General features: G+C 42.6%; 1 protein-coding gene across 1 annotated transcript in view; it reads right to left on the minus strand.

Annotated features, from left to right (window-relative positions):
- The window catches only part of LOC145402866 (uncharacterized), a 318,663-nt gene that overhangs the window by 213,786 nt on the left and 77,092 nt on the right, over window positions 1–27,785 (minus strand). The window lies entirely within an intron of this gene.

Consider the following 27,785-nt stretch of genomic DNA (forward strand, 5'->3'; position numbering starts at 1 on the left):
CACACACACACACACACACACACACACACACACACACACAAAGGAAAAACTGAAGGAATATGGTTACTCAGTGAGGGACGTAATAAACCAAAGAACACAAACTACAGAACGTTTTGTACATGAATAAATAGGCGTATTAATCAAAGAAGTCAAAAAGAAATACCGAAATGTGAATACAAACCAAAAGAAGGCTTATATTTTATGCATGTTAACTAACTATTAAGGGTCACTGAGGCAGAGAATATACTTTTTAGAGCCCCAGACCTCCCCTAATATTCGATTTCCATTATACCCTTTCTACTCTAATTTGGCCTAAACCTGCCATCTCCCCACTATGAATGCTGAGGTTTAACAGTACATGAGCAATGGAATAGGATGCTAGTCACGAGGAGGTGTTATGGAAAGGATGCTGAGCCGTAGTACTTTCTTATTTGGCCACTACGTGAAAGAAGCTGCAAAAGGACAAAAGTTTAGGCCACATTTAGGCGAGGTACATTAGTTACATCCACTTTCCTGGTTAAAATGCTGGGTGAAGAGGGACACGGTGTATGAAGAAGAAATAAACACAAAATGAATGCACAAAACTATTAACAACACAAGCCACCATCAGACAACAGTGAATAAATGATGAAGACCAGTGAATGATAATGCATGGCTTCAAATGAACACAGTGCATGAAAATTACTGGTACTTAATAAGGGATTCAAGCCTATAATACCCGCAGAGTACAAAAATTAGTAGTACCAAATGAACAAAGGATACCATGAAAATATATAACGTGGAAATTACTACTGTAAAAAAAAAAAAAAAAGGAGTATTTAAATGCAAATCCAAAACAAACGCATTTTCTCTCTCTCTCTCTCTCAACCCATTCATAAACTAACAAAAAATATAATACAGCACGTGGGAAAATTTTACAAACATTCCTTTCATTAAAAAAACATGATCCAAACAAACGCACGTGCCCCTGATCTTCTCATAACCACATAATCACTCAAATCCCATTCAAAAAACAAAGAATAAAGAGGGATGGGTAAGATTAACCACATCTATAAAACATAAATAAAGCAGAACGTAAAAAAATAATAAAACCAACCCGTTCATAAACCTAAAAAGGAAACAAAAACAATACAAAACAGAGATAAACAAAACAAAAAATCCAACACCTGCGAAAAATATACCATAAGTAGCCCATTCATAAAAAAAATAAACAGTAGAGCACGTGGGGGATGATACTATAAACAACAATTCATTCATAAAACCCCAGGATCAAAACAAACGCACGTGGTCGGGATCTACACACACACACCTACTACGCCTCACCTGCATGAATGAACCGAGGCAACGTAGACGCACTTGAACGAAGCTAGAGAAAACACCATTAAGATTACTCAAGTGGGCCTGAGAGCAAGGAATACAAAGGAACGAAGAGGGGGAGGAAGGGAAGTGAGCGATTGTGAAATACGAGGAGTAAAATGGTTTAAGTATGTGAATGTGATTGGGTAATTGAGTAAATGAATGAGGGGGTAATTGGCGAGGGAAGAAGGGAAAGAGTGAGAGTTGGTGATTGTCCGATACGATGTGCTAAGTGAGTAAAACGGATAAGTGAGTGAGACTGGGTTAATGAGTGAGTGAATGAGGTGGTGAGTAACTGGCGAAGGAAGAAGGGAAGGTGGGTAAGAGATTGTAGTTACGATGAGTGAGAGCTGGTGTAAAGTGGATATGTAAGTGAATGAGGCTGAGTAAATGAGCAAGCAAATGAAACGGTAAGTGAATATGATACACAATGAAGCGAAGTTGGGGAGGAAAGGCAGGTACTGAGTGGAGAGAGAGAGAGAGAGAGAGAGAGAGAGAGAGAGAGAGAGAGAGAAACCCCATCTGCCTGAGGATGTCGTTTATTTCGTTCCTACTGCCTCCAGACGATTTTACTCAAGGAAAGATTTCTTGTGCTTAATCCCCTCAGTTCAAAAAAGTCTCTCCTAAACTACATATAATCGTCAAAGGGTAACAAGAATCAAGTAACTATGCTCTCGGGGTGAAATGGCTAATGAGTAACTAAGTGAAGGAGAGGTTGAGTAAATGAGGAAATAAGTGGATGGTAAGCAGAATAAATGAATAAATACGTCACTTGGAGGAAATAAGTGACGTAAATGAGTGAATGGTAAGCCGTGTAAATGAATAAATACGTGACTGGGAGGAAATACGTAACGTAAATGAGTGAATTATAAGCAGCATAAATGAATAAATACGTCACTAGGAGGATATAAGTAACGTAAATGAGTTAAATTATGAACAGGATAAATGACTAAATACGTCACTGGGAGGAAATAAGTACCAGTAACGTAAATGAGTGAATGGTAAGCTGGGTAAATGAATAAATACGTCCCTGGGAGGAAATAAGTAACGTAAACGAAAATATGGAAATAAGAGTAAAGTGAATGAAGTTAAGACATGAGTAATACGTGAATAAATGTCTAGATGAATGGGTGAGTAGGTGAATGGGAAGAAGTAGGCAATGTAAAAGCAAGAATGACAATATGAATAAAGATAGGGACTGACAGGTTAAGCATAGGACAAAATACGTGAGAGAGGGAAATTAGTAAAGTGTATGAAATTGTGTACTGTGAATAAAGTACAAGTGAATGAGATGGTCAGCAAGTGAGGATGGGATGTTTAGCAAAATAAATAAATAAATAAATAAATAATAATAATAATACTACGACGGGAAGCTGGGCGGGTTAGTACAGTAGGTGAAGAGATAGTGAATAAATGGGTAAATATGTCAATAGTGGGTAAATGCCTATGAACTGCACGTGGGTAATGACAATCAGTGTCTCCTATGTCCCAATCTTCCCCATTAATATAGCCCTTAACAGTCGATGGTACAATAAGGTCCCTAAGTGTACTATTATAGGAACAGAGACAAGAGGGGGAAACAAACTTGCCCACGAGCCTGATCGGTCCGAAAATCCCAACTCGGGTTCTTTCACTTACGAATGGGACGCGCTAACCAATGCACCACCTGAACAATTGCCCTGTGTCTTGGTGTTAAGGGATAGCCTGGTGTGAATTCTCGAGGCCTTGGTTTTTAACTCATGTCAATAGATGGAGTTATTGAATGTGGGCGAAAGGCAAATGAATAACAAGGAATGAAGTCAATAAAAGAAAAGGGAATGAATAATGTGTTAAGGAATGAAAGGTCAATTAAAGCAAATGGAAAATTAAAAGTATAAAGAAATCAGGAGCAAATTAAAGGAGAGGGAATGAATAAGAAAATGTAATGCCAATTAATCGTCTGAATTACACAGGAGGTTCTTCTTGAGCTGCATGAAACTGGAGAGAGAGAGAGAAATGATGCACGTTCTTGGCCAAATAAAACTACAGACTGAAAGTGGAGCGGTGTACAGCCAACCCGACCTGCAAGCCACTCCATCTCCACCCCACCCCACCAAAATAGACCCCAGCCTGTTGTCTTGCCTTGGCGTGTGGGGAGAGTGAGTTAGAATGACTACAAGTTCTTATTTACAGTGCAAGCTTACCCTCTCGACGTACATGTTGGAAATCGCACTTTGTATGATATTGCTACCCGTGAACTCAGGTGAAGAGGGACGCCTTCACGTGGTGGCACTCATATGACAGGATGGCTTCCCTGCCTGGTCATTCAAATGTCCCTCAGTTCCCTCCCTATCTACCAAAAGGGGGATGGCGGACTTCAAGACATAGGTTAACATATGCATGGTTTCCTCTGGGTCCACATTCAGATGAGGCTGGAGTTACAATCACCACCACCACCACTACTACTACTACTACTACTACTACTACTATTACCACCACCACCACCACTACTATTACCACCTAAGAACAGAAAAATCTATTGACATCCGAAAAAATTAATGCACGTTTTCTAAAGTACGTAGATAACTTTACATATTTGATTAGCGTCATAATGAAAGACGATAAAGGCGTACACAAGCAGATCTGAAAGCTCTTGAGAATGGGCAAGACAGTCCTCAAGAAATTAATCATCACCACCATCACCATCAACACCATCACCATCATTACCACCACCACCATCATACCACCACCATCATCACCATCATCATCATCATCACCATCACCATCACCATCATCATACCACCATCATCAACACCATCATCATCATTACCACCACCATCATCATCATCATCATCCTAATCCCCTTACCAACGTACATGGAGTGGGAGGGACACAAACAAGAAAACAAAAGAGGTGGACGAACAGCAACACAAGGAAAATAAAACATAAAAACTTTCATATTTTAAACATAACTTTCATAAATCAGATGTAAAAGACGTACATTATACACACACACACACACACACACACACACACACACACACACCTTCAGTATTCACCATGCGCCCACTACATTTTATCTACGAGAGAGAGAGAGAGAGAGAGAGAGAGAGAGAGAGAGAGAGAATAACCAGTGTGTGTAAAATAAAAACACTAAAACATTTTCCTCTTCCCTCAAGCCCTTGTCTCACTTTGACCATACACCTTTTTAAAATCTTTCTCTGATCTCTCTCCCTCCCCCTCCCCTCCTTCCCTCCCTCTATCTCCCTCCCCCTCCCCTCCCTCTCCCTCCCCCGCCCCTCCTTCCCTACCTCTCTCCCCATTATCTTCTCTTCCCTCATCTCCCTCCCTCTCACATCCCTTCCTCCCTACCCCTCCCCCATCCCGTCCTCATCCACTGTTCTGTTCCTCTCTCTCTCTCTCTCTCTCTCCCATCATTCTCCCCCATTTCTTTCTCCCCTTTCCTCCTCCATCTTCACCACCATCATTCCGTATCGTCTAAACCTATCCTCTCCATCATCCCTCTCTCCTTTCTCCCTCATTCTCTCCACCGCCGTTCTCTCTACTTTCTCCACTCTCTCCACCACCATCATCACCCTTCTCTCTCCCCCTCTTCTCCCTCTCTCCATCATCATCGTCACTCCTTTTTTCCTCTCGTCCCTCCCCTCCTCTCTCTCTCTCTCTCTCCCCCTCTATGTGTGTGTGTGTGTGTGTGTGTGTGTGTAACCCCTCCCTCACTACCTGCCCTCTCCACACCTCCACATCCCCCCATCACCCCCTACCTTCCCTTCCCCACCCCACATCCCCTTCCCCCTGCCCCCCCCTGCCCCCAACCCCCGTAACCCGTGCTGCCCCCTGTGGAGTCTGGCCACAAAAGGTGAGACAGGCCGCCCACTCTGGAATGCCAACCACCACAACTACAGGGGGGGTCACACGCGATCGTAGGGGCCACAATCACACTCTTATGTACACTAAATTCGACCTTATTGAATGGGGAGGGATATCAGAGGCTGGTAGGGGCGAAAATCACACTCGTATATACACTAAATTCGACCTTACTGAATGGAGGGGGATATCAGAGGCTGGTAGGGGCGAAAATCACACTCTTATATACACTAAATTCGCCTTTATTGAACGGGGAGAGATGGGAAAGGTTGGTAGAAGCGAAAATCACATTCGAATATACAAAATTTTCTACCTTATTGATATTACAAGGACGAGAGAGGTCAGTAGGGGAGAAAGTCATACTTATATAACCACAAATTTCGACCTTGCTGAACTGTCAAGAAATGGGTAGTCCAGTATGGGCGAAAATCGTACTCATATATACACAAACTTCGACCTTATTGAGCTGAGGGGGAAAAAATGAGGTTAGTAGGGGTGAAAATCATACTTTTATAACCACAACAATCGGCCTTAGCGAACTGGCAGGAAAAAGAGGACGATATTATAGGCGAAAACCATACTTTTATATCCACAAATTTCGACCTCACTGATCTTTGGGGGTAGAGAGGCCTTACAGGAGCGAAAATCCTACTAAAATATGTGCAAAAATTGACCTAAGCGAAGAAAATAAAGGCTATAAGGGCGAAAATCATACTCGCATACCAACAGAAATCTAACTTAGTGACCTTTAAGGGTAGAGACGAGTTGAGAGGAACGACAATCACGCTAATATATACAGAGAAATCGACTTTATGGAACTACTGAGAAAGAGAGAATTAAAAAAGGCGAAAATCACACTCATATACTCATAATCTCGACCTTCTTGACCTATGAGGGAAGAGACTATGTAAGGACGACGACGTTAATACTGAAATCTACACAGAAATCGACCTTAAATGAGAGAGAGAGAGAGAGAGAGAGAGAGAGAGAGACGAAAATCATACAGAGATAAACATGAAACTAGACCTTATAGGTTAAGGTTAACAAGGACGATAATCACACCCTTATACCCCAAATACTCAACCTTAATGAACCAAGAGGATAAAATGAGTATAACTGTGAATATCATACTACAAATATACGCAAAAATATACTGCAAAATAGACTACTAATATAAGCAAAATGATGTGGTGTAAACAGAGGCGAAAAGCATACTGATATACCCGTAAATTTTCACCTTTACTGACCTTAAGAGGGAGGTATGGGTGAAAATCATACTCAGGTACATACAAATCTCGCCCTTACTGAAGTGACAGGAAAAATGGATGATGATAAGGGCAAAAATCGCATTCAAATACACGCAAAACTCGACTTAAACTGACCTAAGAATCCTCAAAATTCTCTCTCTCTCTCTGCATTTTCATACCAGCACCCCGAAAGCCGTAAAGTCGAAAATAGCCATCTCTTTACGAGGATTTTCACCTCTACTGACTCGAATGAACCTCTCTTGACCTCGCCAGCAATGACATTTAACCCTTTCAACCCGGGGACTTTATTTTCATTTATCTATCTATCTATCTATTTATTTATCTATTTTTAATCTTGATACCACCATTTAATTTCACAATGATTTTTTTTCGACCTGGAACTACATGAAACTAGGGTGTGATGATGATGATGATGATGATGATGATGATGATGATGATGAGATGATGATGATGATGATGATGATGATGACGATGATGATGATGATGATGACGATGATGATGGTGGTGGTGGTGGTGGTGGTGGTGGTAGTGGTGATGGTAATGATGATGATGATGATGGTGGTTGTGGTGGTGGTGGTAGTGGTGATGGTAATGATGATGATGATGATGATGATGGTGGTGGTGGTGGTGGTGGTAGTGGTGATGGTGATGATGATGATGATGGTGATCCCCTACTGCCAGCTCAACAATGTGTTTGTATTATATTCTTTTTGAGAGAGAGAGAGAGAGAGAGAGAGAGAGTGAGAGTGTGTGTGTGTGTGTGTGTGTGTGTGTGTGTGTGTGTGTGTGTGTGTGTGTGTGTGTGTGTGTGTGTGTGAACTGGAGAGGTCAGATACAGCCCTCTTTAACCTCGTAACTAACACTGCCTTTTCCTGATGAATAAAATCGCTCGCTGATAAACAAAAGCAAAAAAAGAAAAGAAAAAAAAACAACAACCTCACAGCAATAAACAAGAAGAAGTCATCGAAAGGAAGGGGTTAAGCTCCTGTACTTCGTTACTTATGTATAATAGATAGATAGATAGATAGATAGATAGATAGATATACAGTAGATACAATATTAGTTCCCTTTGATTTTCGTTGGGGCTAAATTTACACATAATTACAAGTGGATCTTCACCTCTATAGCTTCAGACTCCCCTTTCTCTCTCTCTCTCTCTCTCTCTCTCGCCACGCTGGGGTCAAGAAGGGTCACATTCCATAGTCAGCGTAACAGGAATTCAACTTTATTATAACAGCCTTTTCCTCTCCTCCTAATGTACATTGTAACTGTACTAGACTTGAGTACGTTATCCCTCGCTTGGGTAGTACGGAGGTGAATAATTTAGTACGGAGGATGCCTGACTAGTACAGTGCTACCTGCGAGAGTACAGGGCAAAGTTAAATGTGCTGCTTAAGTACATGTCCCTCATAGTACAAGAACGCAAAACTTGAGCAGTTCTGAGTTAATACAGTGTTACATACCTTAGTACAATGTTACCTGGGAGAGTACATGGGTCTTTAGTACAATGGTGCCTGGAGAGCACATCCAGAAGTGTACATCTGATCCTAGCCACCTCACCCTGTCCTTCCCTGCATTCCACAACCCCGCCCGTACAACTCATTCCACAATTACATTCCACACCTGCACATTCCACAACTGCACCGATACAATTACGCATTCCCCCCATTTCATTATACGCATACCACAACTCTACACAACTACAATTACATTCCACACCTCCCGCACATTCTACAATTACCGCATTCCACATATATGCATACCACACCTCTACACAACTACGCATTCCAGCTCTGTCATTCTACTCCACCACCACACATACCACAACTCCACCTACGCACCTACACATTCCACACATTACTACAATACTTACATAACTACACATTCCAGGGAAGTAGCGAGGCATGTTAGCTACCCACACCATACCGTTGCATTCCACAATATCCCACACCTGTCATACTACTACTGCTCTTACATTCCACAATTACGTACCTAAATAACCTAACATTCCACGACTACACACCCGCTATCTCTCTCTCTCTCTCTCTCTCCTATATTCCACAACTACAAGCAACCTATCAAATACTACAACTACCAGTATTTAGCCTCCATTCCACAATTACACACATACCAGTACACCCCTGCATTCCACAACTACACATGTGCTTCCCTTCCTTCTCCTTCACCTCCTTAATTACCAATATTACTTGGTACATTCTACAACTGCCTTCCCTTCCTTTCACTTCCACAATAACACAACTACCTGTACTAATCCCACACCATCACTTCCACAATAACACACCTGGAAGTACTACCCTCTACATTACACAACCGCACATGTACTTCCCTTGGCTTCACTCCCACAATAACAAACCTGCAAGTACTATCCTGTACATTCAGGGCAATTACAGATGTACTACCATTCCCTTCACTTCCACAAAACACACCTCCATGTACACCCACACCTACAAGTACTACCCTCCACATTTCACAACTACACATGTACTACCCTTGGCTACACTTCCACACTAATAGTCACCATCAGTCCACTTCCTCCACCCTTACGTAACCCTCCTCCTTCCCATCCATCACTACACCCACATCCACACCCACACACCCAGACACGCAACAACCCCTACCCTAATACCTACACCCACCTACACTAAAACTATAACCACGTACACAGACCTACATACTTATAAGGCTACATTTTTTTTTTCCATTTTTTTTTTCAAAGCAGCCCACACCCACTTTCACCAATTTTTTACCCATATATTTACGCCTACATACGCTCACCTATTTTTCAACATACAACCTACACCCTCCCCTATATTTCAACTTCACCTACACCCATTTTCACTAAGCTTAAAACTATGTACCGTTTATATATATATTGTTTTGACTAACTTGGTCCAAATTTTCGTCCTTTTGTAATTGTTTCACATAGCAAATTGGCAGATAAAGACGACACTACAGCTCTACGTCCTTTCCATTGTACTGCTTCGTGACTAGTATCATTTTCTGGTGTTAATCTATTGCTACTAATCAGCATTCACGATGGGGAGAGGGCAATTTTAGGCCAAGTTAGAATAAAATTAGTACAGTTACAATGCTTTCATCGCCATGCTTAAACACCCACATAAATACCCAAACCCCATCTACACGTACAGTCAGATGCAAAGGCCGTTCGTCTCTCCTGCTGTTATTTCATCTTTGGATTCACTGACGCCTGAATGTGACGTAGTAGACTAAGGTGCCTAGAGTCATTCATCTATGGGTGATTATATACACGTTTCTCCACCACGTCTCATTCAAGCATCTATGTATCCAACTGTGAGACGAATGAGGCAGGTGAGGCGAACGGACTTTAGTATTTAACTGTACCTGTAGCTATTGTATGCTACAAAACCTGCCTAGACCCATATCTGTGTTCCCCTAAATTTCACCACATACATCACACAAACATTTGAAAGATACAGTGACAGTAGATTAAAATAATAATAATAATAATCTACTGCCAGGTGATTGATGGTTGCAGAATAACTACCTGCAGTTCATTATTTATTTACTATTTACTTATTCACTTATTAACTGCAAAAGCGTTTAATTCTGGATATAGTGTCAATTTCTTAGGCTACATAAGTTCCTTCTTTATGGTGTATTTAAAAAAAAATGGCACGCACATACCTACATGAGAAATTACTGGAGAATATGTATGTTACTTTCACTGTTTTAGGATATAAAGATAGAAAAAGTAAAGATTAAAGATAAGTTTCAGATCCACTGTACACCAACACCTACATTTCATCAAAGGAAAAATATTAGCCACTTCACCACGAGGGCTAAGCTAAATATAATCACCTAGGGGTATACTCCATTCACTTCAACTAGGCGTAAAATTCCCATATCTCCATCTTGAATCCTCCACTGCAACAAAATATTAAACACTAAAATCATGCACTATACTTTGCTTACTTTACCTTGGCCTAAAATTGCCACCTTCAATGCCGAGTTCTAACAATATTTTGACACCAGAATATGATGCTAGTCAAGAAAGAAGTGCTAAAAACAGGAATGTAGAGCCACAGTATTGTCTTTTTCTACTAGTGAACTACGTGAAATGAGCTGCAAAATGGCTAAAAATCTGGGCCAGGTGAAGGTGAATGAACTACAGCCACGACGAATTATTATCTATCTATCTATTGCCAGACGCCTTAATCCCGTAAGGCGTGGCCACAAACAAATCGCCTCCATGTCGCACTGTCCCCCACCATTTCATTGCCCTGCTCCCAGCTCACATCCCTTGATCGGCTCGAAATAGGGTAGAAAAGGACGAAAATTTGTGACAAGTGAATGAACTGTACAAAGAAAAGAATTACGTCATCTCACTGTACTAGATACCGTAATTACTAGACACTTTTTCTAGCCCCTCTGCTTCAATAAGTCTCTCCTAAGCTGAATCGTGTTAATCCCTAAGCTGAATCGTGTTAATCCCTAAGCTGAATCGTGTTAATCCCTAAGCTGAATCGTGTTAATCCCTAAGCTGAATCGTGTTAATCCCTAAGCTGCATCGTATTAATCCCTGAACTGAATCATATTAATCCCTAAGCTGAATCGTGTTAATCCCTAAGCTGAATCGTGTTAATCCCTAAGCTGAATCATATTAATCCCTAAGCTAAATCGTATTAATCCCTAAACTGAATCATATTAATCCCTAAGCTGAATCGTGTTAATCCCTAAGCTGAATCGTGTTAATCCCTAAGCTGAATCGTGTTAATCCCTAAGCTAAATCGTGTTAATCCTTAAGCCGAATCGTGTTAATCCCTAAGCTGAATCGGACTAATCCCTAAGCTGAATCATATTAATCCCTAAGATGACTCATTAATCCCTAAGCTGAATCATATTAATCCCCAAGCTGAATCATACTAATCCCTAAGATGAATCATGTAAAAAAAAAAAAGTCTGAATTGTAAAGCTTTTTCACACTTCAGGTCAGAACGGGAAGCTTCCTAACACCTCTTCCTTAGCGATTTATTCTCGCGTATGCTAATTACCTCGCTTTATGATCGACATAGTTGGCATCAGTAACATACAAAAAGATGGCGTAATGTGTAGAATGAGTCGCAAAGAAAAAAGTGTTAAGACCTCCAAGGCCCCTTAAGGAACAGGTCATTCTGATAAAAATTGTTCGATCGTGTAGGCTGGAAACAAGAAGAATACTCGTTTCATTTAGGTCACGTTTTGTGCATGCCATTTTTCACTGCTCGATATAACGTAGGTGAGAGGGAGACACGGAATGCGCAGATCGTGATTTGATTCTCTCTCTCTCTAGATGTAACGTAGGTGACAGTGAGACACGAAATGCACAGATCGTGGTCTAATGAAATGGGGTTTCTCTCTCTCTCTCTCTCTCACACACACACACACACACACACACACACACACACACACACACACACACACACACACACACACACACACACACACACACACACACACACACACACACACACACACACACACACACACACACACACACACACACACACACACACACACACACACACACACACACACACACACACACACACACACACACACACACACACACACACACACACACACACACACACACACACACACACACACACACACACACACACACACACACACACACACACACACACACACACACACACACACACACACACACACACACACACACACACACACACACACACACACACACACACACACACACACACACACACACCTGGGTGAAGGAAACGAATAAATGATGCAGGGTAGACAGTAATAACGATGACTGCGCCGTACCGCAAGACACAAGAAATCGCCCGGTGGAGTGCAAGAGAACTGTTATATTTGGATTATCTTGCCTACCCTTCTTTAGCTGAAAATCGTCTAAAGGCAGTGGAAATAAGATACAGAGGACGCTATCGGACTGAAGGGGTTATGTAACTTCCACAGCTACACCTCAAACACCACCTACACCTCAAACACCACCTACACCTATGCACACTAAATGACACATATAAATCAAAGCCACATACACCTACACCCTCCATAATTTTACACCCACAAACTAAACACCTACACTCAGAGGACGCCTTTCATTTTAACTAACGTCAAACTATTTTATTAATCTCTGGAAAATCACCCTAGTAGTGACGCAATTCTAAATAAATAAATAAATCTCCCAGACTGAATAAAATCGACTAGAAGCAGCAAGAATATGATAAAAAAAAAAATGGGGTCTGGGGCATCGTATTATAGGCATTATGCACAACTACAGGTCTATATATACCGGACACTTCCCACACACGCGTACGACAGTGTGCAAAGGTTCGCTGACCCCCCTCTGCCGAATGTGTCAATGGAAGGTGCTACATGAATTATTTTTGTGTAACACCAGAGTGATGCACAGAACAAAAAAGTACGAGACGGAAGGATATGAAGCACAACAAAAGAGTATGGGAAGGAAGGACACCATCTTGCGTTTGGGAAGGAAGGAGAAATACGGAGGGCAAAAACCACAATAGGTAGAGGATTGCCAGCGAACTTTCTGGTCATGGTTGCATACTAAATTACACGTATATATCACAGCCACATCCACTAACACCATCTATTATTCTACACCCTCGCAAGTCCTACTCAACCCCTTCATGGCTGGTATAACTCTGGTGCTTTACTCCAGCTCATGCCAGACGATTTTATTCAAGCGGGAGTTAGTGACGGGAGACTGAAGGTGTTATACTCATTTTACTTTGACTTGGCCTAAAATTGCCAACTCTCCACCTTCACCGCTGAACTGTATCAATAAGTGAACGTTAGAATAAGATGCTAGTCAAAAAGTGCCGGGGAAAGGATAAAGCGTTGCAGTACTGTCTTTTTATGCCATTACGCTACATGATACAAGCTGCAAAAGAACGAAAATATAGGCCAAGTTAGGGTGAAATGAGTATAACTATCACCCAAGGCCTTGCTATCACATTTAACCTTCTCATGGACTGGACAGCTCTAGTATACTATCCTACCTAACGCCAAACTATTTCATTAACTCACAGAAGCCTTAGGGGAGGTTCATGCTATCACTTTAATTCCTGGCTCATGCTCAGGACAACTCCAATAGTTTAAGGGAGCGCCAGTCGATTTACTCAGCTGACAGTGAGTCATAGGAGCCTCTGCATGAAATTCCGAAGCAGCACTATTCCCCCCCGCTTCAGAAATAACATAATTAGGTCGGCTTCCATCTCTTTACCTTAATTAAATCGTACGTCGTAAGCTGGAATAAAACGCGACGTACTCTCTCTCTCTCTCTCTCTCTCTCTCTCTCTCTCTCCATTTGGTGGCCTAGGTTCCTTATGAGCATAGTAAAATCGTCTGACCTCAACCTCATCCCCAGCAACACCCACCGTCCACGTTCCTACCCACCCCTACATTCCTCTGCTCAGCTACACCCTCTTACACCTACCCTATCTATCCACCGTCCACCCGGCACACAACCTCCAACACCCACCTACACCCACCAATTCACTTGTCATACACCCACCGGCACCCCTTAATACCACAATACACCTTATTCATCTATATACCTACACTTACACTCGATCATTCAACACCCATCTACACCCCTGATATCATTCTACATCCCACTACCTGCCCCCCTACACTGGGCTACACTCTTCCAACCCCCAACACCCACTTACTTCCTTAATATTACACTACACCTCACCACCTTCCCAGCTACACTTACATATACAATCCACTGGCTTACAACCCACACCTACACCCCCTAATACCCTTATCGTACACCCATCTATATTCCTACACTTAAGCCCATACTCCACCACCAAACAACACCCACCTACACCTAGCCATACACCCACTTACACTCCCCACCGATCATTCACCACCCTTTCCAATACTCCACCACCCACTTATGCTTATCTACACATCCCACCCCCACCAATACCCAGTGCATCTACCCTACACCCACCTACACCCAATAACACCTACCCCCAACACCCACCACCAAACACCAATACCCCTTACATAAAACTTTAACTGCCCCCTAAAACACGCAATAGAGGGACCGTGTTTGTCCAAGCCAGCCCACATTAAACAGCATAAGGGCTGTTTGGTCGTGTTATCCGTCCCTTGTATTCATTAACATGCATTTTGAACTCCTTTGAACTCCTCTGCCATTATTCTGGACTTTCTTTTTTTTTTTTTTTACTTATTTGTTTTACGTATGGTAGTTTTGTGTTCTCATATTTTTTGGTTGAATTCCTCTGCCATCATTTTGGACTCATCTCACATGTTATCTTTTTGTATTCGTTTGAGAGGCTGGTTTTGTGCTGACTCATGTTATTTGGTTGTCTTTACTCCTAAGATTAAGGTATCAGTTATATCCCCCCTCTCTCTCTCTCTCTCTCTCTCTCTCTCTTTTCAGCTGCAGGGTCTTAGGGAACGGGTTATCAAGTCTATGCCCAGAGTGAGACGAGAGAGAGAGAGAGAGAGAGAGAGAGAGAGAGAGGCTCAAAGGTTTCCCCCAAGCAGTCTCTACTGTACATCATCATCTAGCAATACTAAGAATGAATTATAAAAAGCCGTCATCGTTTTCAACAGTTAATTAATTCTTGTTTTCACCTGGCGATTTTATTTACCTTTAGAGATAACTTTAATAGTGAAGGAGATTAATGGGGATTATTTCTAAAGTGCTGACTGTAAGAGTCTTTCCCAGTGATAAATAAATCTGCTTGGATGCAGCAATAAATAAAACAATAAATAAAATAAAACCAATCAATAAAATAAAAAAGTATATAAGTAAATAAATGAAAAGATAAATAATATAAATAAAACCAAATACAATTACATAAAAATCAATGAATGAATAAAATAAATGCAAATAAGTTTATGAAAAGATAAACAGAAAGAATCAGTAAATAAAACCTAATAACATAAAAATAAGTAGATAAATAATAAAAGTAAATAAAAATAAGTAAAATAAATAAATAAATACATAAATCTGTTCCAATGAAAATTCTTGTTCGATAATCTGCATGCGAATTTAGAACAGGAAGTTTGATGGCAAGACATTTGATTAAACTATATATTTTTATTTAAAGTGGAGAGTGAGAAAGATATTGGAGCCGGAAGTGATAACACACACACACACACACACACACACACACACATCCATTGGTAGACGAGTTTCCTAGATTAAAAAAAATAGTCTGGTGGTAGCCTGAATACAACGAAAAGTTTTGTGTGTGTGTGTGTGTGTGTGTGTGTGTGTGTGTGTGTGTGTGTGTGTTTTATAAGGGTTCTTCATCGGAATCTTACATCTTCCAACCCCTTCAATCCAAGGACGCATCTTATACATCATCCTTCCTACCTCCAGACGATTTTATTCAACTGGATATTGACCCCCGTACTAAAGGGGTTAATGAAGGCTATATCTAACCCCTCTAGTTCCAAGCCTCTCCTCAGCTGAATAAAATCGTCTGAAAAAAGCAGCAAAATACGAATAATGCGTCACCGTACAGAAAGGGTTGAATTAAGGACAGTACTGCCAGAATGACGACCACAACGACCCCCCCCTCCTCCCCAGTCGTTCCCCGTCCGCCCCCGTATCGGATTCCTGTATGGACGAAACCCAATGAGGTCGTTCCGGGTCGTTGTGAGGCGACGGAATGGTCTCTCCCCCACCGCAACACGACCTGGGCCCATTGCAGAGTGTGTGTGTGTGTGGAGAGAGAGAGAGAGAGAGAGAGAGAGAGAGAGAGAGCATTCAGGACGCTATGGTGGCGATGTGTGAATGATTAGTTAGGATTCTAGTCTTGCTTGTTTTATTCACCGTTTCAGCACCGTGGATGGAGTTCTTATAGTGACCACCAGTTCTTAACATTAGCTCTTTTCTTACTATGGTTACTATGAATGACGAACAGTACGATGGTATGCGATATCCAGCCAGTCCCCCCACCCTTCCAGATGCATGATAGGGGCCCGAGGCTAGACTGAAGTGGTCCAGAGCATTTTACCTGTAACTGCTGTGTCTTCTGTTATTTGCTTAGCCTATTCTTGTACTGCCAGGCGATTATAGTCAAGGGCGAATTTTATTTTTTGAAGTAAATAAAACCCATATACTGGATAGCCTGTACACAGCGCTCCACGAGGCTCTCACCTGGCGTTATGTCGTGTGTTGCGGCTCAGTCTGCTGGTATGGGTGTGGGTGAGGCAGTGGGAGTAGGCATAAGCAAATGAGATATGGTAGAGGAATGGGTAAGGCAGTGTTATATGTACAGAAAGCCCTGTATATCATCCCTCCAGTTCTTACAGTCTCTCCCAGGCGGAGAGAACCTGTGAATTTTCTCAAAGGATGTGACACTGAGGGTACAGTGTGGAGTGGGTAGTTTGGGGGGTGGGCCTGGGCACTGTCTCCCCCCCACCCTCTCATACCCTCACCCTTCCACATGGGACGGGGGGTGGAGGAAGAGATGAGAGAGAGAGAGAGAGAGAGAGAGAGAGAGAGAGAGAGAGAGAGAGAGAGAGAGAGAGAGAGAGACAGACAGACAGACAGACAGACAGAGACAGACAGAGGGGGTGGAAGTAGAGGGAGAAATGGAGATGGAGTGGGAAGTGAGATATAATGAGAAAGAGGAAGGTCAGGAAAGCGAGGCTGAAAGAGAAGGAAAGAGGAAAAGGTGGTGGGACAGACGGAAAGGGGTGGAAGAAAGGAAAGGAAGGTGAAGGGAAGAGGGTGGAGGGAAGAGGGTGGAGGGAAGAGGGTGGAGGGAAGAGGGTGGAGGGAAGTGGGTGGAGAAGGGATTATGAAGGTGCTGAGTGTAGTGCTGTTATTTTGGATCCGGTCTGGGTTTGGTCTCACTCACCCTAGTAGCTCACACCTGCCAACACGGGACCCTCTCACCCCTCTCTGGTGGGGGGAGGAGAGAGAGAGAGAGAGAGAGAGAGAGAGAGAGAGAGAGAGAGAGAGAGAAAATGATGAGGGCGCAGGAAAAAAAGAAAAAAGAAAAAAAGGGTAAGGGGAAGAGGAAGAAACGGGGGTGAGGGGCCAGACGCAAGTGACCAAAGGGATAACAGAACGAAGGAGGGGACAGGACGACTGGAGAGGGAAAAAAGGAGGGAAGAGGGAGAGGAAGTGAGAGGGAGAGGGAGAGGAAGTGAGAGGGAGAGGGAGAGGGAGAGGGGAGGGGAGGAAGAATTAACAGCAGTAATTTTGAAGGTGTTGAATGGAGTGGGGTTATTTTGGGTGTGGTCCTGAATTTGGTCTCAGTCTTCCCTTCCCTCCTCCCCTTTGGGCTCTCGGCTGCCAGAAAGGAGCCCTCTCACCCCTCTCTATCTGGGGGAAGGGAAGAGAGGGAGAAAAAAAGGGGGGGGAGGAGACAATGGGAGAGAGTTGGCATAGGGAGAGGGAAATGAAAGAGAACGGATAAAGGTGCAGAAGAGGAAGGAGAGAATTAAATGGGAGGGAGGAACTAAAAGAAAGTGACTAAGGGATGGTACAGGAAGGAGAATGGGAGGAGGGGAAAGGGGGAATCAGAAAGGACAGGAAATGAATGGGAGGGGAGGCAAAGGGAGGGGGAAGAAGAAAGAAGAGAAGGAAAGGATACGAGAGGAGGGAGAGAGGAGGGAAAAGAGAGAGATGGGAAAGGGGAGAGAGGAGGAAATGAAGAGAAAGGGATGAAAGGGGGGTAGGAGAGGGGTAGAAGGAGAGGAGAGTCGTGATTGTGAAGGCGGTGAGAATAGCTGTGTTATTTTGGGTGTGGTCCTGGGTTTGGTCTCATCCCCCACCCCCATCCCCATCCCCATCCCCGGGAGTACAGCTGCCAACATGGGGGCTCTCTCACCCTTCCTGTGGGGGGTAAAGGAGAGAGGAAAAGAGAAAGGGGGAAAGGGTGTGGGTAAGGGGAAGGGGGGGAGGGAGAAGAAAACAATAGGGTTGAGGATCCAGGTCGGGTCTGAAAGTGCTTTCCCTTAAAAAAAAAAAAAAATCATTATGTTGGTACTCTTCTTCCTTTGAACAATCAGAAAGGGTGACCGATGGATGGGGAAATGGATAAGGAAGGGGGACAGGAGGGGAAGGGTTAGAGGTGGAGCAAGTAGGAGGCCGAAGGAGAGAGGGCGAAGCAAGAAAAGAGAAGGGAAGAGGAGGGGAAGGGATAGACGGGGGGGCCAGTAGGGGAGAGAAGGAGAGAGGATGAAGGGAGAAAAAAGGAGGGGAAGGTAGAAAAAAGGACAAAAGGAGGAAAGGCTTTGGTGGTGTGGGGTTAGGGAAAAGAAGGACTTCGAGGGGTATGGGTGGGCATTAAAGGAAAAAAGGAAATGGAAAAAGGGAAAACGAAAGAGGCCAGAAAAGTCGGGAGAGAGGGGGGTGCAGCGAAGAGATGGGAGGACTGGGATAAAAGAGTGAATATAAGAGAGTGAAAAGGTAGGGACGGGCAAAAGCGAGAGGAATGTGGAATGCAGACAGAGAAAAGGGAAAATGGAGTAAGTGGGAAGACAAGCAAACAGAGAATGACTGGAAGAATGGGGTAGACTGGAGAAGCAAGAGGGATGGGAATGGAATGGATGATGAAATAAGAGAGAGTATAATGAGGAAAGGACTAAAACGAAAGAAGGGAAGAGGAAATGACGAGAGGGGAGAAGAAAAAGGCAGGAGAGGGAGTGGGAAAGGGAGAGGTGGAGAGGGAAAAATGAGGATATGAAACGAAAAGATAGAAGTAGAGGAGACAGATGGGGGAGGGAAACAAAGGGATGAGTGGGGGAGTGAGTAAAAAGCACGAGAAGGCAGAAGGGAGAAAAGGAAGAGAGATGGAGAGAGGGAGAAAAAGATGAGGGAGGAAGACAAAGAGAGAGAAAAGGGGAGAAAGGGAGGAGGAGAGGGTAAGAGGGAGGACTGGGAAGAAATGGAGGAAGAGGAAGAAAGGAGGAGGTGAGAAAGTGAGAGAGAGGGATGTAATAGGTAAGAGGAAGAAAAGGAGAAGGACGTGAAGAGTGAAAGGAATGAAGGAGAAGAAGATGGAGAGTGAGAAGAGAAAGATACCGTTAAAGGAGGCGAGGAAGGTCAGGAGAAGGAAGGAGGGAGGGAGGAATGAAATAAGGCGGAAAAGGGGAGGGGGTCGAGATGAATTTAGGGAGGGTGAAAGCGGAAGGAGGAGGAGGAAAGAAGAGAGGAGATGAAAACAAGGAAGGGGAAAGAAAAAGAAGGAAAGAGGGAAAAATGAATGACATGACTGAAGGAAGGGAGGAAGGAAAGAACGAAGAAAGAAAAATAGAAATGAATGCAATACGGAAAGCAAAACGAACACTGCAGACGGGTGGATTAAAGCAAAGGAATGAAGGGGAGAAAGTGGGAGAGAAAACGGAGGCAGAGAAGAGCGGGAAAGTGAGTGAAGAGCAACAGGTGAAAAAGTACGACAACACGGAAATAGAAGCGAGAGAGAGAGAGAGAGAGAGAGAGAGAGAGAGAGAGAGAGAGAGAGAGAGAGAGAGAGAGAGAGAGGTGACATGAGACAAGGGGATGTGAAACGAAGTGAAACGAGACAAGGAGAGTTAAGACAATATGATATAAAGCAAAGAAATATGAGACAAGGTGAGAGGAGACAAATTGAGATGAGACAAGGACGGATGAGAGGAGAAATGACAGTGTGAGATTAGACAGAGGTGGACGAGAGAATCTGATACTGAGTCAAAATAGGATGAGACAAGGTAGTGAAACAAGGTAAGGTGAGACAAAGGCGAGACAAGGTGAGCTGAAACAAGGAGATAGTGGTTTGAAACTAGACAAAAGAAGATGAAAGAAGCAGAGATGTGATACGACATAATGAGGAGAGACGGAGAGGTATGACAGGGTGAAGTGAATCAAGGAGAAATGAGACGGGGGGAAATGGGAAAAGCTGAGGAGAGGTGAGGTGAGGTGAAGTAAAGTGAGATAAGGCGAGACAAGGCAGGGTGAGATAAGGTGACGTAAGACAAGGTGAAGTGAGGTGGGACAAAGTAAAATGAGACAAGGTGAGATGAGCTTAGACAATGAGGCAAGAGAAGGTGGGGTAGGTCATGCAAAGGTCAAGTTACTCCAGCCCCAGCAGACCATTCGGAGCCTTCCCTCCCCCCTCGGGCACCTTCCCAGTAATACCACACCACACCACACCGCAGGAAATGCCCACCGCGCAGTTTTAAAAGGAAATGACCGGAGTACCTTCAGCGGGGTGAGAGGAAAGGTTTGGGGAGGGAGGGGAGGTGTTAGTGAAGGAGGGAAGAGCGGTACAAAGTGGGGGAAAGGGCACGCTGAGAGAGAAGGGGGAGAATGAAGGGAAAATAGCGAAGGGATGTGTGAAGGAACAAGAACCTTTGGGGGAGTTGTTAGTGCAGGGTTGTAGTGGTAAGAGTGAGGGTAGGGATGGGGAGTGGAAGAAAGTGGAGACAGGTGGAGAGTGAGAGGGGGGGACAGTGGTAGTGAAAGGGGATAAGGGTGGAGAATGAGAGGAGGGTAGTGGTGGAGGGAGAGGAATGAAAGCAAAATAGCAATGGAGGCACTTAGAGCAAGGGAGAATAAAGGAAAGCAAACATGAAGAGACAAATTGGTCCATATGTCAACTGGCACAAGTCAGCTAATGACATAAGGTATCCCGTCTATGACTGAAGCACAAAGGTTGCAAACAAAAGAAGGCTCCCCCATCCACCAATCCCTCCATCCGAAACAGGCAGGAATAATAATAATAACAGAAAAAGCAAGAACGACCATGCATCACATAAGAACTGTCTAAGGAAGTTTATTAGAGGGAGACTGAATGCAAAATATACACTACATTATCTTAACATGCACGAAAAAAATCACCAAATTAATAATTGGTATATACTTTTTTAAAATTCTGCTCCTGTATCCTCCATAATCTGTACTATACGAAAAAATTATCCATCCATCCATCCATCCAACATCCAATCCTATGTCGCCCCATGAGGAGCTCGGGGCTAGGCAAGTTGGTCCTGACATTTAAGATGAGTGACCAGCCTCACTTATCCCTGAGTGGCAATACATGAGCAATAAACCCCAACCATCCCTTGGATATAAACCTACACAGGCTCAATCATACTCAAGAGTGCACATACTTAGCAGGAGAGTAGACGTGAATTATCTAAACTACTATTAAATATAATTACAGCACCATTTGCAACTATACTGCAAGGCAATTTGTTCCATATGCTTAGGATACTTGCTGAAAAAAATTACAACCATTACCTATAGTATAATTCGACCAGCCTACTGTGAACTATCATTACCAACTGCCATATTTTCAGGATAATTGTGTCTTCCTATTTTACAACCCCTCGTAGTCTGCGCTCGGTAAGTGTAAACAGGCTCAGTTCTTGTAAAAATGGAGGTGCCTTTGAAGGGTCGAGGGTGTGGGGTGGGGTAGGTAAGAAAACAGGAATAAAGGTAGAACAGTGTGTGTGTGTGTGTGTGTGTGTGTGTGTGTGTGTGTGTGTGTGTGTGTGTGTGTGTGTGTGTGTGTGTGTGTGTGTGTGTGTGTGTGTGTGTGTGTGTGTGTGTGTGTGTGTGTGTGTGTGTGCGCGCGCGCGGGGGGGGGGGCATATGTGAGATACGATTCAGAAACAAGGAATATGCAGCATAAATAAATGTATAAAGAAACACAGGCGGGTTTGGGCAAGAATTATAAATCAGAACAAATTTTAGCAGTATTTACATCAATACTGAATACGGGGAGTGTCGCCAAAACAGGAAACCATCTGATAGTGTGGTCCCAGGTGTCACTTCCTCATATCATGCCGCGTTAACCCCGCCACCCACACCACGTCAACTGAACTGATCTCCACTGAACTGTTGACTTCACCATGGAGGGTTATACTTCACCCAGGAAACCAGTAAGCTGTTTGTTGACACTGTGGAGGAGTCAGTATCAAGTCAGCATCAGTCAAAATACCTCAGGGCAACGCGGGCTAATTTTGACGAAGATTCAGTTTAATGCTGACTTTCGGTTAAAAAAAAAAAAAAAATCAAGACAGTTAATATGCGATTCCAAGATAAGTCAAATTTCTCTCTCTCTCTCTCTCTCTCTCTCTCTCTCTCTCTCGTAAAATCCTAAGTGTGTTTGGCCCAGATCTTGTGTTTACTGCACTAACTCTTATAACCCACGACTTTATATTTCTTTTTATTTCATGCTTCCTTCAGACGATTTCATTCAGCTTGGGGATAGACATTAACTAGTGATGGGGGTTAATAATGGCTATATATAAAACACCTCCAATTTAAAGTCTCTCGAAACAGGAATACACACACACACACACACACACACACACACACACACACACACACACACACACACACACACACACACACACACACACACACACACACACACACACACACACACACACACACACACACACACACGAGATTTAAAAGTTTCAACAGTTGTGGGCTGGACAATGAAATACAGGCTCCGGGCAGGCGATGAAGTACACTGTGAAACTGCCCGCCCCGTGTCATGTTTCCTTACGGCGTGACTCAGCATTGCAAAACAGCTCAGTATCTCTCCACACCCCACACAACACTTACAAACACTTTCAACACTTTACACAAACCATAAATACCTCCAATATAACACGTAAATCTTCAAAACCTCGGACACTCCCCATTCCCCCCGTAAAATCTTCAGATGTTAACACTATAAATGACCCGCGTGGATAAGCGATCATCCTTGCCAATACGTTTGCGGGAACTTCTACCTAAAAGGAAGTCAGTCAGAACTTCCCTGTACCAGAACTTGACCCTCCCGAAATTGCTCCTCTTACGATAAAGACTACATACGTAAAATCCATGGTAAACAATTTACCAGCCAACAATGCTCCAGGTCCAGATGGAATTCCTCCAACTGTTTAGAAACAGTATTCCTCAGAACTTGCCTCTGTTCTAGCTAAATTATTCAGACTATGCATACGTACTTCTTCATTCCCTAATTCTTGGAAAGAAGCCAACATCACCACAATTCCGAAGAAAGGAAGTTCCTCAGACCCCTCTGATTACAGACCAATAACTATCACGTCTTCTCTTGGTAAAGTATTTGAAACTGTAATTAATAAGCACATTGTTAAACATCTTGCATCCAACAACTTAATCAGTGACAGACTGTATGGTTTTCTCAACGAAAGATCCGCTGTTGACATACTCAATCTCTTGACTCATACCATCCACCAGTCAACTGACCAACATGGAGAAACTCATGCAGTAGCCCTTGATATTTCTAAAACTTCTGACACAGTGTGGCACCGTTCCCCGCTATCCAAACTCCCTTGTTATGGACTATAGTCTTTTGTTCCTCTGATTTCCTCATATCTCAGCGACAGAAAGATAAACGTAAAAGTAGATGATGTATATTCCAATTTCAACTCTATTAAAGTTGGCGTGCCACAAGAATCAGTCGTGGCTCCGACCCTATTCCTAATTCGTATTAATGATTTATCTGTCATCCATAAACCCATTCATTCATATGCAGATGACGCAACACTTCACAGTTAATTCGCACTTAAACACCCATTCACAAAGTTTAATATCTCTAACTCACAATTCAGTTCGGCCATCTCCATAAATCAAGACTTATCCATGATCACTGAATGGGGACAAAATATCGTTGTCTCATTTAACGCTAGGAACACCAAATATGTAAAGTTTACTAATGGACAGATATTGCCTGATTCCTATATTACCTTCAATGTTGCTAATATTCCTATCTCTAAAAGTATTGAAATTCTCGGCGTTTCACTTAACAATGCCCTCAGCTGGACCTCTCATGTCAGATCACTTGTTAAAACCGCTCCAAAAAAAAAAAAAAAAAAAGGATTACTGTGCAGAATCCGTACCTTCTTCACTGACGAGCAGCTGGCCGTACTTTATAAGTCATGTGCGCCCTCACCTGGAATATTGCTCACTTTTGTGGAGTGGATATAGAGAAGCTGCACTAAAACAACTGAACAAAATTCAGAATAAAGCGGTTAGAATGATTAATAACCCTGCTGTTACAAATGATCTCCCTCTCCTACAAGTAAGAGAGAATGTTGCCTTCCTTGCATTATTTTAGAGATACTTAATGGCAAAATGATCAGACGAAGCTGCATCCATTGTGCCATCTCTCCATGCCTTCCTCTGTGCTACACGGGCATCTAGCAGCTCTCATGACTGGACTGTCACACTGCCATATTGCATAATTTCTGCCTATCAGAATTATTATATTCCCCAAGCTACATCTCTTTTGAACTCGCTTCCCCAGAGTACTTTTCCCCAAAGCTTCAAGCTACGGCTATTCATGTCTGTTACTGATTTTTTATGAATGGAGAACACCTGTGATCTGGTGTATGAATTTTTTTTTTTATGTATTTGTTCTTTTATCCTCTGTTCATCTTCTGTTAAAAAAAAGATTATACAGCCTTAATAATAATAATAATAATAATAATAATAATAATAATAATAATAAAGCTATATACTGCGCCGTTTCAAATCTCATCTCCTAAATCAAAAATAAATAAATTACTAAATCAAGAGACTAAAAAATAAATAGATGACTAAAAATAAAAGTGTCAAAGCCATTGTACAGTACAGTTTTACTCAGACATGGGGAAATTCTGGCACTTTCTTACAGCATCAAACTATATTCTATATGACACCCGTTTTCTTTCACGGCATAACCCTTCTAAAATGTCGATACTGGACCTCCAAATATGAAGTGGCGTCTATAATACACACACATCCAAGAAACACAAACACTAGGAACCCAAACAGCATCAAGGGCCATTTTCTTTGCACCCATAACTCTTCTAAAACGTCGATACTGTAAGCTTAAACGAGCAACACCCTTAACACACTTATCCAGGAAACGTAAACACACTGTGAACCCCCCCTCAAAAAAAAAAAAAAAAAAAAAAAAAAAAAGGCCAGAAAAACCACCCAGGAGACCCCCTGTCGACGCACCACGACGCCTATATTCATAAAATTTATTGAGTTTTTGCGTACAAGACCAATTATTTATATATTTTTCTTAACAGGTCTGCAAAACAATTCATAACCAAACTAGAAAGCTCTCAGAGAGCGCATACCTCCGCCAAGGCCATCACCATTAAAAAGGATCCGGATCCGCTCCCAAAATTGATCAATTCTTTCTTGGTCCATGGCCCACCTTTCCTCGAAATTTCATTAAATTCACCGAGAACTTTTGGAGATACTGTGCGGGATACTCCGGTACCGGATCCGGATCCTCCCCAATTGAATTTCTTCCTTGGCCCATGGCCCACCCCTCCACAAAATCTCATCAAAATCCGTTCAATAACTTTTTCAGTAATCCTGCTAACAGACAGACAAACACACAAACCAAAGCTGACTAAAACATAACCTCCTTGGCGGAGGTAACCAGAGCGAAATTCAAAGTTTAAAAAACATGACAAAACAGCATTACTCCTGATTACAGTGAATTCCAAATTTATTTGGCGGAAAAAAAAAAAAATGCTTCAGATCCTTCAAAACTACTGTCAAAGGCCTCGTTGTGGAATCTGTGTCAACGCCATAGACCCCAAACGAACTCCCTCGGAACAGCAGTGGAACGGGCGGGCAAAAAGTGTTGGAGCCCGAGCGAAAGTTTCCACTTCCCTGAACTATACACACGATGGAAAGCCACGGTATTTCACTCCACTTGGCTGCCGTGTCTCTTCCTTTCGTGCCTCATATATATTCGCGCGTATTTTTGGCCCAAGTGTGCATCAGGGCGGTAAAAAGTGAAGGTGGGGCAAGTTGGCGCCAAGGCGGGTTTCGTTTCGCAGGGTGGTGTGTGCCTAGTTCGTCCTGGGGGTGGGACAGCTTGACTAATGTGTACAGCGCTCACGCCAAGATGATAAACTGAGAACCAGGATATAAGATCAAGAGATGGCTGATGTAGTAAGAATAAATTTAATGAAAATAAAAGTAACATACTCCAGTACTGGATCATCAAAACTGCATACTACTACTACTACTATTACTACTACTACTTCTACTGCTACTGCTTTATTAAACATTTTGCTGTTAAAACCGCAAGATTATAATAATAATAATAATAATAATAATAATAACAGAATAATAAAATAATAGTAGCAAATAACAACAATAATAATAATAATAAACCATATTTTAAACATGTTATGCCACTCAGGGATCAGGGAGGTTGGTCACTCTCATCTTAAATGTCAGGACCAACTGCCTAGCCCAGGGCCCCTACGCTCCTCATGGGGCAACGTAGGATTGGATGATGAATGGATGGATGGATTAACCGAAATGCACAAATAATCAGTAAATACAGAGAGAGAGAGAGAGAGAGAGAGAGAGAGAGAGAGAGAGAGAGAGACAGACAGACAGACAGAAACTAAAAAAGATATACTGTACATCACCTCTCCTGCCATCACACCAACACTTACCTGAAAAGAGAAAGACAATTGGGGTTAAAGAGTGTGGTAGTGGTAGTAATGGTGGTGGTGATTATGGTAGTGACGGTGGTAGTGCTGATGGTGGTACGCGTATGGTAGTGATAGTAATGGTGACAGAGGTAGTGATGACAGCGATAGTGGTTGTGATGGTGGTAGCAATGATGGTGGTTGTGATGATGGTAGTTGTCGCTTCAGTACCTTCACCTCTTTATTTATTTTTATTTATTTGTTTATTTATTATGCAAGACGATTGGCTCACCTCTTCACCACGATCTCTTTTCTCTCTCTCTCTCTCTCTCCAACTCGTTTCCTTTTAAGATATTTTTCAGACTGCTGGGAATTAAATCTAGGCCCGTATTCTTGTCCACAAAAGCTCCGTAACACCTATTCCTAAACGATTTATTTTTCTTACACATTCACACCTATTCCTAAGCAATTAATTTTTTACACCTTCATACCTGTTCCTAAGCGATTTGTTTTTCTTTTTTACACCTTCCCGTCCCCTTCTGAGTCACCAAAGCATGCTAATAACACCATACTCTGCATAAATAACCTACAAAAGGATATTAACTAACCACATCCAAATATAAATCGCTAAGGAATACGTGTTAGGGAGGATTATACCAAGTCACATCCAAAAATAAATTGCTAAGGACGTGGTGCTAGGGAGGATTATACCAAGTCACATCTAATAATAAATCGCTAAGGAAGAGGTGTTAGGGAGCGTCCTTACCCTACAAGAATACGGTTCATAGCCTTCAATAACCCCTACAATAAATGAGGCCTTTC

This window comes from Coenobita brevimanus, chromosome 59 (genome assembly GCF_032717465.1).
Source record: "Coenobita brevimanus isolate Jiangsu-jjx chromosome 59, ASM3271746v2, whole genome shotgun sequence".
Classification (NCBI taxonomy): Eukaryota; Metazoa; Arthropoda; class Malacostraca; order Decapoda; family Coenobitidae; genus Coenobita; species Coenobita brevimanus.